Source organism: Myxocyprinus asiaticus, chromosome 13 (assembly GCF_019703515.2).
Source record: "Myxocyprinus asiaticus isolate MX2 ecotype Aquarium Trade chromosome 13, UBuf_Myxa_2, whole genome shotgun sequence".
In the NCBI taxonomy this organism is placed as follows: domain Eukaryota; kingdom Metazoa; phylum Chordata; class Actinopteri; order Cypriniformes; family Catostomidae; genus Myxocyprinus; species Myxocyprinus asiaticus.
Genome location: NC_059356.1, coordinates 858,751 through 873,371, shown reverse-complemented (window position 1 = coordinate 873,371; position 14,621 = coordinate 858,751). Strand labels below are relative to the sequence as shown.

The 14,621-nt window shown below is 40.8% G+C and overlaps 1 long non-coding RNA gene across 5 annotated transcripts in view; it reads right to left on the bottom strand.

Annotated features, from left to right (window-relative positions):
* Window positions 1-1,317: 1,317 nt before the first annotated feature.
* The window catches only part of LOC127450435 (uncharacterized), a 176,523-nt gene continuing 163,219 nt past the window's right edge, over window positions 1,318-14,621 (bottom strand). For 2 of the 5 annotated variants that reach the window (XR_007898982.1, XR_007898986.1), the window contains one exon: window positions 1,318-4,811. This is a non-coding gene — a long non-coding RNA (uncharacterized LOC127450435). The remainder of the gene's footprint in view (window positions 4,812-14,621) is intronic. The other 3 variants (XR_007898984.1, XR_007898985.1, XR_007898983.1) reach the window with 3 other exon arrangements.

Sequence of the window (14,621 nt, the reverse complement as noted above, 5' to 3'; positions counted from 1 at the left end):
TACCTTCTGGGACACGATGAAACTTTGCTAACTTGTTTCTGTTTATAAAGCTTAATAAAGCGTTACCTTTCATTTACACAACAAGATAGTCTTTTCTTTTTCTTCCAGTAAAAGTTATGTTAAGTGACTGTTTCATTTCACACTGTTCTAGCAGTGAAGGTGTAAAACACTTGTTGGTTATTGCTTTTTTTCTCTCTGAAAATATCTGGCCTAAATCTTGGACATTTTACCTCAAACATCTTTGACATGTTAATTGCCATTATCTGTGTCAATTCAATTTAGCTTATAATCAATTCAGGTACAATTAAAACATAAATTCATTCAAAATTCAAATTCAAAATGTTAAATCCATAAGACCCAGACTACAATTGTAAAAGTGAAATGTGATAAAAGAATGTGTACATTGTGGAGACACTTTCGTAATACACATAAGTAATATACAACATTAGTTTAAACTACCATTTGTTCCACAAAAGTGTGCTCACTTGCCTTCTCTGTATCCTCCATTTCTCGATCATACACAGGCAATTATTTTAATAAAAATAAAATATTTAAAGATGGTCATACAGTGTTTTTAAAATGAATGTGTTATAACTGATAGGGGATGTGCATTTTCTTCAGTATAAGTTTTGGAAAGTACATCAGCTTTCTCCAGCGACTCGAGCCGTTGCCCTTACTCACCTCCATCGCTTGTTTCAGTTTGGGGCACGGGTCGGGAAGCTGGTTCTGGTGACAGCATCACGATTACCAGCTCCCATCCTGGACACATATCACTGTGCACGCTTATGTATGGCTGTGTTCAGCATTTCACAGCAACAGTGAATGAGCCACCATTAACTTCTGATATGCTTTGCATCCATTTCTTATGCGCGGGATTCGCACAGTTTCACAGATCCAATAATATCATGTAAACTGCTCATACCGTCATCCAATGACAGGCCATCTTACATCCTCTTCGAGTGGCACGTGGGAGAGGGGGGGTGTCTTATAACTGAGTCGAAAGTTCAATGGCATTTTTTTAACTCGATTCTCAATTAAACAAAGAAAAGGAAAAAGAAAAGCAAAACAAAAAAGAAAAGAAAACCATTGGCAAATGGATGAAGAAAAGCAACTGGCAAATGAATGAAGAAAAGCAATTGCCAAATGCTTTTTAAAACGCAATTTAAAAGGTGCATTTAAAAATGACTTATTAATGTGCTGTTTTATTGCTAAATAAAAGTACATTTTAAAACATGAATTAAATAAACACATTTAAATGTGTCTATTTATTTGTCCATTTATAAATTGGTTTATTCAAATTTAAATGTGTCTGTTTATTTGTCCTTTTATAAATTGGTTTATTTATTCACATTTTTATTTTCAAATTAATAGATTGATAATTTATTCCTTCATTCTTTTGTAAATGGCACTCCTTGGCTTCCATAATGTACATGGCAATAAGATACAATCATGATTGTTTCAATTCACATCTTTTTTAACAGTTGTTATATATGTCAAATCAAATCAAATCACATTTATTGTCACACAGCTATATACACAAGTGCGATGGTGTGTGAAATTCTTGGGTGCAGTTCCGATCAACATAGCAGTCATGACAGTGATGAGACAGTACCAATTTACAATAACATCAAATTAACACAAGACAATTAAAGTCTAATATACACATAATTACACACAACAATATACAAATAATAACATACACTGTACAGTATACAATACGCACAATATAGATACACATTATTCAATAAAAATAAAAAAGTATATATAGTAGTATATATAGAATGTACAGTAGGCTGTATTGTACTGTATTGACATTCAGGCTGTCGGTTGATAGTAAGTTGGTAAGAGAGAATATATATAATAATAATATAATTTATGACAGTCTGGTGTGAGATATAAGAGTAAGAGTAATAAAGTGCAGTGCTGATGTATTTTGATCATGGGAGATCAAGAGTTCAAAAGTCTGATTGCTTGGGGGAAGAAGCTATCATGGAGTCGGCTGGTGCGCGTCCTGATGCTGCGATATCGCCTGCCTGATGGTAGCAGTGAGAACAGCCCATGTACATAACACAATGTTTATAAGCAAATGTAGCTTTGCTACATTTTTTTACACTATAATCTTTCTAATAACCCCTCAGACTGTGTATAACTGATAAAACTGCCAGTCAACTTGTCCAGTGTCTCAAATGTTTTCTTTGAACAAATCAACAACAAACTTATCATCGCTGCTGCAGCTTGTAGAAAAATCTGTTTTCTTTTCTAAATCCACTCAATTAGAGAGCTTGTTTGCTTGTCGTTTTGCAAACTTGTAAAGTACTACTTCTCATTCATGAAGGGTGAAAGACAAACCGTCTTAAAGGTGCATTGTGCCACTTAACATACAGGGGTAAAATTGCTTGTCGATTAGAACCTGCTATTGTAAAGGCCTGAATGTGCAATGGCGATCATTCACGTCACTTTCTATTTGAAACGTCCATTTGCCGGCGATTCCCCTCTCATAATCGCAATGTCTTTGATTTGCAAGTTAGTGTGGCCTTAGTGTGGAGATGGCTGTGTTCAGTATCTGATCATGAATCAGGAAATACAATTAAAACATGCAGCCCTTCAAAACTACATCAACATTCCTCTGTGCCTTAACCTGCCTTAAACTCTGAGCCACTAGTGCATGCTCTTCCTGCAGTGTGCAAACATGTTACACATCAGTTTAATATATGTGAAAAAGAAGGAAAAAACAGCTCCATCAGCTAATGGTCCATCACCATCAGCAAACATGGGTGCTGCTTACACAGATAGCATGGCTATCGACCTGCTGGCTGACCCTGACACCATTTATCAGAGCACAGGGAGCTACCGTGGGAGCCAGAGAGCATCCTCATTACCCCAGGAGAAGAGAAACAGACCCCTGCATTTGCAGAGCAATCAGATCCTTAACCTGGTTAGCATGTCACTTAGCAGTCTCTGTTTGAATGAATTCTTAAAGGAATATTCAGAGTTAAATGACAAAGCTCTACAGACAGCATCAATAGCCTGCTGCAGATTACATTGCATTACTATCATTTAAGCAAAGGCAACATGTGTGCACAGTAATACACTAATAATGAAGTCTAAGGGGCAACAGCCCTATTAAAAAATCTTCTGGCTCTGGTTAAAAAGGAAGGACCAAAAGTGGGGTGTGCAAAAGTGAGAAAGTATGAATATGGTAAGGTAGTATGGGGCAGAGGAATTATTTATGTTAACCAACTTGGTTCTTATCTGGGGGTTTATGGAGAGGGATTGAGTTGGGGAGCAAAACCATGCCAAGCTAGGCTTTAGAGGGGTGGCTGACGCAGTTTCATGACTCGCTTCGCACATTGCTCTTCTACTTAATCTGTTGGGGGTGGTAGGTGTAGTCAGATAGTTCATAGCTTGTCTTTTCTAACAGAGAAGAGGCCTTGGATGTAGGGTAGGACTGCTCTTGTGGGCAGGGTAATCAAACCCTGGCTGCATGGTATGGCCTGTAAAGAGGAATGTACTGAATGGAATGCAAGAACAAGAAGCAATGGAAAGGGTCCGGTGTCCAGCAGCGGGTGTGGCAGGGAGACGTCCTTGACCACTGCCCCAGCACCAGGAGATGTTCCGGGATTAATAGAGTGAAACATTTAAGATGGGTAGCTCCCAGCTTGATGACTGAAGGCACTGGCGGAGGTGTGGCAACAGGTTTAGATAGCTAACTGTACATCTGATGATGGTTTATAAAGGGGTTAATTAACGACTAATAAGTCATTTACAAATGCATTATAATTCATTTACAACCCTTATTCCGAAAAAGTTGGGACAGTATGAAAAATGCTAATAAAAACAACAAGGAGTGATTTGTAAATTATTTTCACCCTTTGCTATATTGAAAGCACTACAACTACACATTTTATGACATTTTATCTTGTGCAATTTCATTGTTTTTTGAAAATGTACAGTAATTTAAAATCAGATGATTGCACACGCTCCAAATAAGTTGAGACAGGGGCAATTTAAGACTAATAACAATTTGACGAGTTGAGATCATTTTTTAAAGAGCATTTTTTATAATGTCTCAACTATTTTGGAATTGTATATGCGGTTATAACAAAATGAATAAAAAAGGTGATTTTCAAATAATACTTGCCAAATAGTGAGCAATGATATTGTAAAAATGTTTGTGATAATGTTGAGTTCATGGGCAATGGAGGAGTCAGGAGACAACGAAACAGGTTCAAGGTCAGTTTCTTTAATGACAGGCACACTCGACAGTAACCGTCAAATAACATAAAAACTCATAAACTCAATAGAACACTCTAAATCACTGGTCACTCTCTCTCGTGCCTTCTGGTCACTCTCTCTCCCATTCTGAAGCTCTGGCATGCCTTATAAGGTCTCCCTCCGCCATCACTATAATGAGAGATAGGTGTTAGAGTAATTACAGCCCAGGTGACGAGCCTAAACCGTTTTCCCTACCAGACATATGACCATGCCCCCCCATGCCACATACCCCCACCTCAGACTGGGGCAACATCTGGCCTGCCTACCCCCTTTTCTGGAGAGAAAGTCAGCCACAACCTTCTGCGCCCCCGGTCTGTGGATCATCTCGAATTTAAAGGGCTGAGGAGCCAGATACCAATGGGTGATCCGCGCGTTAGTATCCTTCACGTGATGGAGCCACTGCAGGGGAGCGTGATCTGAACAGAGGGTGAAATCCCACCACAGCAGGTAGTAGCGGAGGGTAAGAACATCCCACTTAATTGCAAGACACTCCATCTCAATGGTACCACCCCCAGCCCCCTGTCAGATGCATCCGTCTGCAAAATAAAGGGGAGAGAGAAGTCAGGTGCATGTAACAGTGGCCCCCCACAAAGTGCAGACTTTACCTTAAGGAAAGCCTGTTGGCATGACTCTGTCCACTGGACTGGATCGGGAGCCCCCTTTTTAGTAAGGTCAGTCAGTGGGCTGGTGATATCAGATTAACTAGGCGCAAACCTCCGGTAGTAGCCAGCCAGCCTCAAAAACTGCCTTACCTCCTTTTTGGTCGTGGGCGTCAGGCAAGCTGCGATCGCTGTGGTTTTACTAACCTGTGAACTACTGTCACCTGCCCAAGTGGAACCCCAGATACCTAACTTCCACCCACCTAATTGCACACTTCTTCAGGTTTGCCATGAGTCCTGCCTGCCGCAGCGCTCACAAGACAGCCGTCAGATGTTGCATATGCCTCCGCCAGTCATTACTATAAATGATGATATCGTCTAGATATGCAGCAGCATATAATGTATGCATTCTGAGGATCTTGTCCATGAGGCTCTGAAACATGGCCGGGGCTCCAAACAAACCGAATGGAAGCGTCACGAACTGGTGTAATCCAAATGTGTGGAAAAAGCTGTTTTTTTCTCGGGATATTGGAGTAAAAGGGATCTGCCAATAACCCTTTGTTAAGTCCAGCGTCAAGTAAAATTGAGCCATGCCCAAACGATCGAGTAACTCGTTAATTCGCAGCATTGGGTAAGCGTCAAATTTGGACACCGCACTCACTTTCCGGTAGTCAACACAGAACCGGACAGAGCCATCGCTCTTTGGTACCAGAACTATCGGGCTGGCCCAATCACTGTGCGACTCTTGTATTACGCCCATTTCCAGCATTGCCTCTAATTCTTCCTGAACAGTCTTTTTCTTGTGTTCAGGAAGACGATAGGGGCAGCTACAAACCACCACCCCCGGGTTGGTCTCAATATGGTGCTCTATAAGGTTCGTGCGACCGGGAAGGTGTGAAAACATGTCCGCGAATTCCGCTTGCAACCGGGCAATGTCTGTAAGCTGCGACAGTGAAAGGTGGTCTCCACAGGGTAGTGGGTGAATTAACTTGGTTTGGGAGTCACCTCCAGCCCGAGCTCCGCCCTCTCCAGAACTACCATCACCAAGGCTACAGGTACCGCCTCCCTCCATGGTTTGAGGAGGTTGAGGTGGTAGATTTGATGTGCCCCTCCCCTATCCTTTCACCTAACCTTATAATCTAGATCTCCAACTCATCGTGTGACCTCAAAGGGTCCTTTTCACTTGGCAAGTAATTTGGAGCTCGAAGTGGGCAGCAATACAAGCACTTTATCTCCCTGTGCGAATTCCCATAGACGAGTGCCCCTGTCGTACAGTCGGCGTTGATGTTCTTGCACTTGGAGCAAATTCTCCTGTGTTACCTGCCCCAAAGTGTGGAGTTTTTCTCTAAGGTCAAGAATGTATTGAATTTGTTTTTTGCTATTCTAAGGTCCTTCCTCCCAAGCTTCCCGTATGACATCGAGCACACCACGCGGCCAACGCCCATACAGTAGCTCAAATGGGGAAAACCCTGTGGAGGCTTGTGGGACCTCTCGTACTGCAAACAGCAGGGGTTCGAGCCACTTATCCCAATTTCTAGCGTCTTCGTTTACGAACTTACGTATCATGTTTTTCAAGGTATAAAATTGTTTAGAATTGTATTAAATTGTTTAAAATTTTATTAAATTGTTCAACCAACCCGTCAGTTTACGGGTAATAAACGCTGGTGCGAATTGATTTAATACCTAATAATTTGTACAGTTTGTGTAGTGTACGTGACATGAATGTTGTGCCTTGGTCAGTGAGGATTTCCTTTGGAATACCCACTCAGGACATAATTTTGAAGAGTGCCTCCATAACACTATGTGCTGAGATGTTGCGTAGAGGCACCTCTTCCAGATAGCGCGATGCATAGTCCACCAGAACTAATACAAAGTGATGCACGCGTGCAGTCCACTCTAATGGCCCAATGAGGTCCATGCCAATTCTCTTGAAGGGGACCTTGATCAACAGCAGAGGGTGCAATGGCGCTTTTGTCGTCGTGAATGCCTGGCCAAAAGAAACGGGCCATTATACGATTCAAAGTCTTTTCGTGCCCTAAGTGACCAGTCATTGGGTTATAGTGGGCCACCTGGAAGAGTGTTTCTTCAGGCTCCGGAACACCTGCCGGTCATCCACTTGTGCCTGGAGTAGGGCTTGGAACTGTTGTTCCCGCTCCAGGCGTAACTCCATGAGTGCTTGGTGTTGGTCTTGCTGGATGCTGGCGAGGGACTTGATAACTTCATCCAACGGTGTAGACTCCATAATGGTGTTATCCTCCAAAGCCGGGTTTTCAGCACCACTGTGATAATGTTGAGTTTGTGGGCAATGGAGGAGTCAAGAGACAACGAAACAGGTTCAAGGTCAGTTTCTTTAATGATAGGAACACACTCAACGGTAACCGTCAAATAACATAAAAACTCATAAACTCGGTAGAACACTCTAAATCACTGGTCACTCTCCCGTTCTGACGCTCTGGTGTGCCTTATAAGGTCTCCCTCCGCCATCTCTATAGTGAGAGACAGGTGTTAGAGTAATTACAGCCCAGGTGACAAGCCTAAATAGTTTTCCCTCTCTGCGGGAGACAGACAGACACATGACCACATCCGCCCATGCCACAATGTTTAATAAATATACTTATTTATACTTATTATAAACAAAAACATAAAATGCACTTATTTGTGATTTATGTCACGATGCAGCAAAAAACACAGATTTTTATAATGTCATTTGTGTCCACTTTGTTAAAATCACTATAATGTCTTGTCTGTAATAGCTTATGTGGTGTTCTAATTTACCTAGTCCTTCAGAATCACAGCATATATCATATAATAAAGCCTGATGACCATTAAATTATACTGAACTTTACTCTATGTACGTTGGTTACTAATGTTGGCAACTCCTAAATAAATTTTTTTCATGTGTCCACTTTACATTACAGGGATAGTTCACCCAAAAATGAAAATTCTTTCATGATTTACTCACCCTCCTGGCATCCCAGATGTGTATGACTTTCTTTCTTCTGCTGAACACAAATTAAGATTTTTAGAAGAATATGCAATGCAAGTGAATGGGTGCAAACATTTTTAAACTCCAAAATCCACATAAAGGGAGCATGAAAGTAATCCATAAGACTCCAGTGGTTAAATCCATATCTTCAGACACAATATGATAGGTGTGGGTGAGAAACACACATTTTTAAGTCATTTTTTTATCATAAATTCTCCTCCCTGCCCAGTAAGGGGAAATATGCACAAAGGATATGAATCACCAAAAACAGAAGAAGAAGAATGAGAAACTAAAAGTGAGGTGACTGAGCAGGGAGCAGAATTTATAGTAAAAAAGGACTTAAATATTGATCTGTTTCTCACCAGCACCTATCATATAAATTCTGAAGATATGGATTCAACCACCAGAGTCATCTGGTGTATTTTTATGTTGCCCTTATGTGGATTTGGAGCTTCAAAATTTTGACACCATTCACTTACATTGTATGGACCTACAGAGCTAAAATATTCTTCTAAAAATCTTCATTTGTGTTCAGCAGATGAAAGAAAGTCATACACATCTGGTATGACATGAGGGTGAGTAAATGATGAGAGAATTTTCATTTTTGGGTGAACTAAACCTTTAAGACACATTTTCCTAGGTTACCAATGTTGAATAAGCGTTATTAAGCATTTATAACATGAGAGGTGACACAGCACACCATTTGGCGAGTATTGCGTGAAAGTTGGCTTTTTTATTGATGTTATAACTGCATATCAATGATTTACATTGTATAATTTCTATATGAATTATTAATGAACCTCTTTATTTTTATATAACCTCTTTATTTTAATATTTGTTATTTGTCTTGCCTTATTGTGTTTTTCAATATATATTTTATTCACTTATTATATTTTATTATCTGTCTTCTTGTTGTTTTTCTCTGTGCACCAGAAGCTTCTGTTACCAAGACAAATTCCATGAGTGTGTAAGCATACTTGGCAATAAAGCTTACTCTTATTCTGATTTATTTATTTTGAGAATGTTATTGCTGAACTTTCAAGAAACCCCATTTTCCCACCTCTGACCCAAAGTACCAGGGCTGTAACCACCATAGACACTGGGGGGCTGCCATAGTGGGATGCATCCCATCCAATATTCAGATGAGTGGCACAAATATTTGCATTTTTCTGATCTTAAGGTATTTCGTTTGGAACATACATTGTATATCTTTTGGCATATGTTTTGGTTAGGTTGGAATTCATACTGTAAGAATTTGAATAAATGAGTAAAGTCTGGTAGTATCACTCAGAGAGACTGTGTACTTAACCTGGTTAGACTACCTAGAGGTCCCTGTTTGATGGATGGTTTCCACACCTCCCAGTCAACTGAACACACCAAATTATGAAATTCAAGTGCTGCCTGAAAAGACGACCTGAGAGTGTCCTGGGCTCAGGAGGTCAGTAAGTTGCCCATATTCGCCGGCTCCTTTAATGAGTCACTTGACTGTTGAACAGACCTGAAACTGCTACCCGGACACGTACACCACCCTATGTGCATGCAGCTATAGATGTAATTCTTTCTCTTAAACACAAGAGCACACTGATAGCATCGCTCAGGTACCAGCATACATCTCTACACTAAAAACAATCCCTTATACATGGCTACATTAACTCACGCTGCAGCTCAGGTACAGGAACTCAGGTAAAATGGATTGTATCGCACGGCACTAATCACTCAATGCAGTAGAATGAGGTTATGTCAGATAGTTTATCTCAGCAGGGCTGAACTCTACAGTCAATTCAATTCACATCAGATCTGAGTGATACTGACTGTCTAAACTACAACAGAGAACAGAGATGAGTCAACAGAAGAACACTTACACTGAAATACAGAAATGACCACAGATCATATACACAATGGAACAATTTCTCAACTGAAAAATTTTCATGCAGAACTGTTGTGAACTTGAAATATTATAGTTGCAGAAATGTATAATGACAACTTCCCATGTGACAACTACCCTGGTCTGCCAATTTTTATTAATTTTTTTAACCCTCCTGTTATCCTCAAATGTATTAACATCTTTTATCCTTGGGGTCATATTGACTCCAGCAATTTAAACCTCCAGTATATGATTTTTACCCAAGTTTATGTGTCAGTTACTTTATGTTTCTTTGTTGACTACCTAAATAGCACTTTAAATAAAACATAACACCCCACCCAATTAGTTTGATAGAATTCGAACAGCAAGGACAGAATATGAACAGCATATTATTTTTCCTACAGCCCACCAGAAGGTACAGTCCAGCCTTTTGTTCGCACTACTGTGCACATTATGTGCAGAGAGTGTGTGTGTGCTCCTTGCAGACGTATTTCTTGCATTTCACACAGGTGTTGCTGGTCTTAGAGTCATTTCTGTTGGGACAGACCTGGCACCTGCCACATTTCCTGCCTGCAGTTTGAACCACTGTGGTGTGTTTCTCCATTTGGATGTCCTTCACAACAGTTGCAGCAGCTGTTGATGCTCTTGGAAGGCACCGTCTTCTCTCGATATGAGGTTTCCCCAGCGCGTAACCCAGCTGCTCCAGGAAAATCCTCCTTCGACTCAGTTTTCCGCTGTTCCAATCCTTGTTTATTTTGCTCCATAATACAAAGGCAATGTAGGTGCTCACATCACTGATGGTGAAGAAAATGACAAGGGGCCAATGGGCAGTCATGCATCGGCAGCTGTAGGTGGCTGTGACCCTGTCCAGATTATCAACCCCTCCCTTTGTTTCATTGTAGTCCAAGACCATTTATGGTTTTCTGTCTTCTATGGTGCTCATCAGCAGGACATTTTTCCCTTTCTTGGGGCAATAGGAGACGACAGTGGCTCTGCTAGTGAAGGCAAACATTGAAGATGTTACCTTCCTGTTCTTCATCGCAAGAAGCTCAGAGGGAAGCTCCGGCTTGTTTTTTCCTCACTGTCCCCAACATGGTAACTTTTCAGAAGGTCCTCACCAATTATCACATATAATGTTATGACCATTCAGTCCTTCAGCCATGTCTAGTACCACCCTCATGCCTTGATTTCTTTCAGGTGCTTCCCCAGGGGATTTACCAGGATACATCTGCATATTCCAGGCATATCTGGACTGTGCATCACATGCTGCCCATATTTTGAAACCATATTTGGCCGGTTTGATTGGTATGTATTGTCTGAAGGGACAGCGCCCACGAAATGCAACCAGACATTCATCCACAATGACGTGGGGGCCTGGATTGTAAAGAAAGGGTAATCGCTGGACCCACTTGTCCCATACATCCCGTATTGCTCCGAGTTTGTCACACTCTTGTCGGCCCTGCCTTGTTTCTCTGTCATCAAAGTGTATGACACGGGTGAAAACATGGAATGTCTTTAGAGACATGGTGGCTGGAAATATTGCCCTTCCAGTGTCAGCATTCCAAAGGCTTGCTGTTGCTTCTCCTTTTTACCTGTACACTCCTGCCAAAATAAGCAACCCAATGTAGGCTTGCAAGTGGGTCACATCCAAGTCTTTCCAACTGTCCCCATACACACGCCTCCCCTCTAAGTTTGTCATCTAAGGTATATCCTTTTCGATTGATGGTGTTATGAAGAGCACAAATGCTGATTTTATGTCTTGGACATGACAGTGTATCTGGTGGGGCCTGGAACCATTTTGATGACATTAGCAGTGCTAAGTCTAACCTGTCGTTCAAGTGGGGAGAGGGACCATAATAAATTTCCATTTTTGGAATTTAATGTGTCTGCTGGTGGTTGAGAGACAACAGGAGGGTCAACACTAAGAGTCTCATTCTCATCAGAGGAGGATGCCTCATAATCAGGGTCCTCCTCAACATTATCCTCTGTCTCAGACACATTCTCCTCTATGTCACTTTCACTGTCAAAGAACTGTGACAAAACCTCATTGACAGAAAACCTTTGTTTAGAGGTAATTTTCAGTTGAGAGAGAGCACCAAGAGAAATGGTTTAGAAGGTTGCTGTGCAAGCTTTTATATGTTTGCTCCTCCCCTATGTTGGGTAAACGATCAATGTCCTCATGAGAATGATGTTTTCCCCTCCCCCACAGCACGGTAAATGTCAAAGTTCGCGTGGGAATTATGTTTTCCCATCCCCCATGTCGTGTGAACTATCAGTGGTTCTCGTAACACTACAGGTATGGTTATGTTAGGGCCCTAAAGCAGAGTTTTTTGAAGATTATAAAATTGCATGTTATAGTGACCTCAATATCATCCAAAACAAATGTATGTAAAATTTTGATATTTCTTATATGTTTATACAGCTAAAACAGCCTGGGGTCAAATTGACACCAAACAACACTGATGCTACAAAATGTGTACAGGCCATTAAAAACATATCATCATGTTAATTTTATTTTTACCCAGTTGTCCCCATTAAATTAGGAAAAGTAATTAAATAAGAAGCAAAAAAAAAAGAAAGAAAATGATGTCAATCATGTATTTAGAGATGTTAAACATTGAATGGGGTCAAAGATAATAGGAGGGTTAAGTCCAATTACACAAATGCTTGTGTTTTTTGGCAGTGCTTTATGAGGCATTTCAGCCATGTAGGAAGTTTTTTATTTTTTTATTCTGTCAAGATAAAGATATTAAAAATCACAGTTAATTTAACAACCTGTTCATTCATCACACTCGATATTAAAGGTCAAGATGAGTGCATATGCATTGTTGGATATATAACTGGTATTTATCAGCAAACATCGTGTATTAACATGCAATCAAGCATCTTGTTTGTAGATGTTGAAAAGTACAGCACTGTTATAAAAAGAACATGTATGAATGAACAAATATGTACATTCATTAGACCTCATTCATGAAACTTTATATATGTTTAGGGAGTGGTGGTGGCATAGTGGGCTAAAGCACATAACTGGTAATCAGATTGAACCAGGTTGCTGGTTCAATCCCCACAGCCATCACCATTGTGTCCTTGAGCAAGGCACTTAACTCCAGGTTGCTCCAGCGGGATTGTCCCTGTATTAAGTGCACTGTAAGTCGCTTTGGATAAAAGCGTCTGCCAAATGCATAAATGTAAATGTAATGTAAATGTTTATATTGGGAGTAATTTGCATAAAATGGACTTTCCCGAAAACTTTCCACCAAATTTGCAAATGCTGCTTACACCCCAGCTTTGTTAGTTGGTGTGTATATTAGTGAATTCTAAATACTCTTAAATAGGGCACGTGTGCATGCTCATTCACTATTATCATTACTAGCGCCCATGAAAACGGCATGTAAGGAAGCCATCAGACTATACTGTACTGTAGCTAATGCAAATAGGAAGCTTTCTATCTATGCAAACTTGTGACTTTAATTATGTAAAACCAGCCAATCAGACTGGATCTTGCCAATTTTTTGAGTAACTTATGCTAACACATGCCTAAACCTATCTTACACATGAATCATTCAATTGGTTAAATCTGAATTATATTCAGCTAATTTAACATTTAAACACATCATACAAATCTCATCTCTGTAATAAAATGAAAATAACACTTTTCTATTCTATATCTAGAGTATACTTTTGCTTCCACAAAAAATGTAAATCATAAAATGGTCAAACTCAACTTCTGCTCTAAGGACATAGGCTTCCCCCTGCTGGTACTCACTAACCCTTTCCCCCTCTTTCCCACCTTCTCCGGTTCTCTGTATTGATGGTGATAATTACTGCTGAATGGATTTCCAGGTTCTCTTGGACATCAGTCTAGCTGCTGCCTCCACGCTTTTTAGCACAACTAGAAGGCTGTATTAATAATAAGCATCCAGGACCACAACCATCCGATTTATAAAGAAATTATATTTGACATCCTCTCTGAAAAAGCAGGGGAATACTATCAAAGGTCAAAGGAGATTAAAAAAGAGCTTCAGAAAGGTTTCTCACGCACAGAGCAAACGCTAGTGATCCAGCTCATGGTTCATATTCCTGCACACCCACACATGCTCCACCAGCCAGCAGTAACCGATACACGAAAGTCCCGTCCAAACTGGCAGACCTCCGCCAGCAGTGGCCCAGCCCAACAACCGAGACCCGTACTGCCAAGCACTCAGAGCCAATCGGTCCTCGCCACAGGATGACATGCAGATCAACGCTATCCTAACTAGCGGGAAGTCTTGGCTAATGTTCATCCCGGGTGTTAGTAATGGGCTACAATGAGTCCATTTAATAGAGCCTATTAAAAGAAATAAATCACTTGAGCGTACTAATGTGAAAAGAAGACTGGCTGAACATTTGTCACTATGGCACCAAGAGATGTGTCCAAGCTTAAACCTGTCCTTGGTTCAGGTAACGGATGAAACGGATTAAATCATAACAAATGATGGAATGTCTTCGACAGTCTGTCTCTGAACGTACCTGTGAGGTCACAGGAAGTAGCATACAGTCCAGAAATAAAGCTTAAGTGAGCGCTGGGACTGCTCCAATGGCTGAGGAGCAACTGTGGGCTTTTTTTTTTTACTCCTCTGTGGTTCTTTGGGACATGGGAGCATATTGAGGAAACGGTTTGGATGCAGTTTAAAGCAAGCTGTGTGAGCATTCACATCCAGTGAGGTTTAGCTTTGGGCCCTGTTTAAGCTTCAGCCTCAAATTATTCTCATTAACGGCTCCTCCAAGGGAAACGGCCATTTGTCTGTACGTGGTACTTGTAGCTACAAGGCTGTTGGGGTTTTGGAGCTCCACCAATGAGAAAAATACATTTCATCGCGCAAGGTCAGAGGACCACAGCTGGGAAAATGACAGA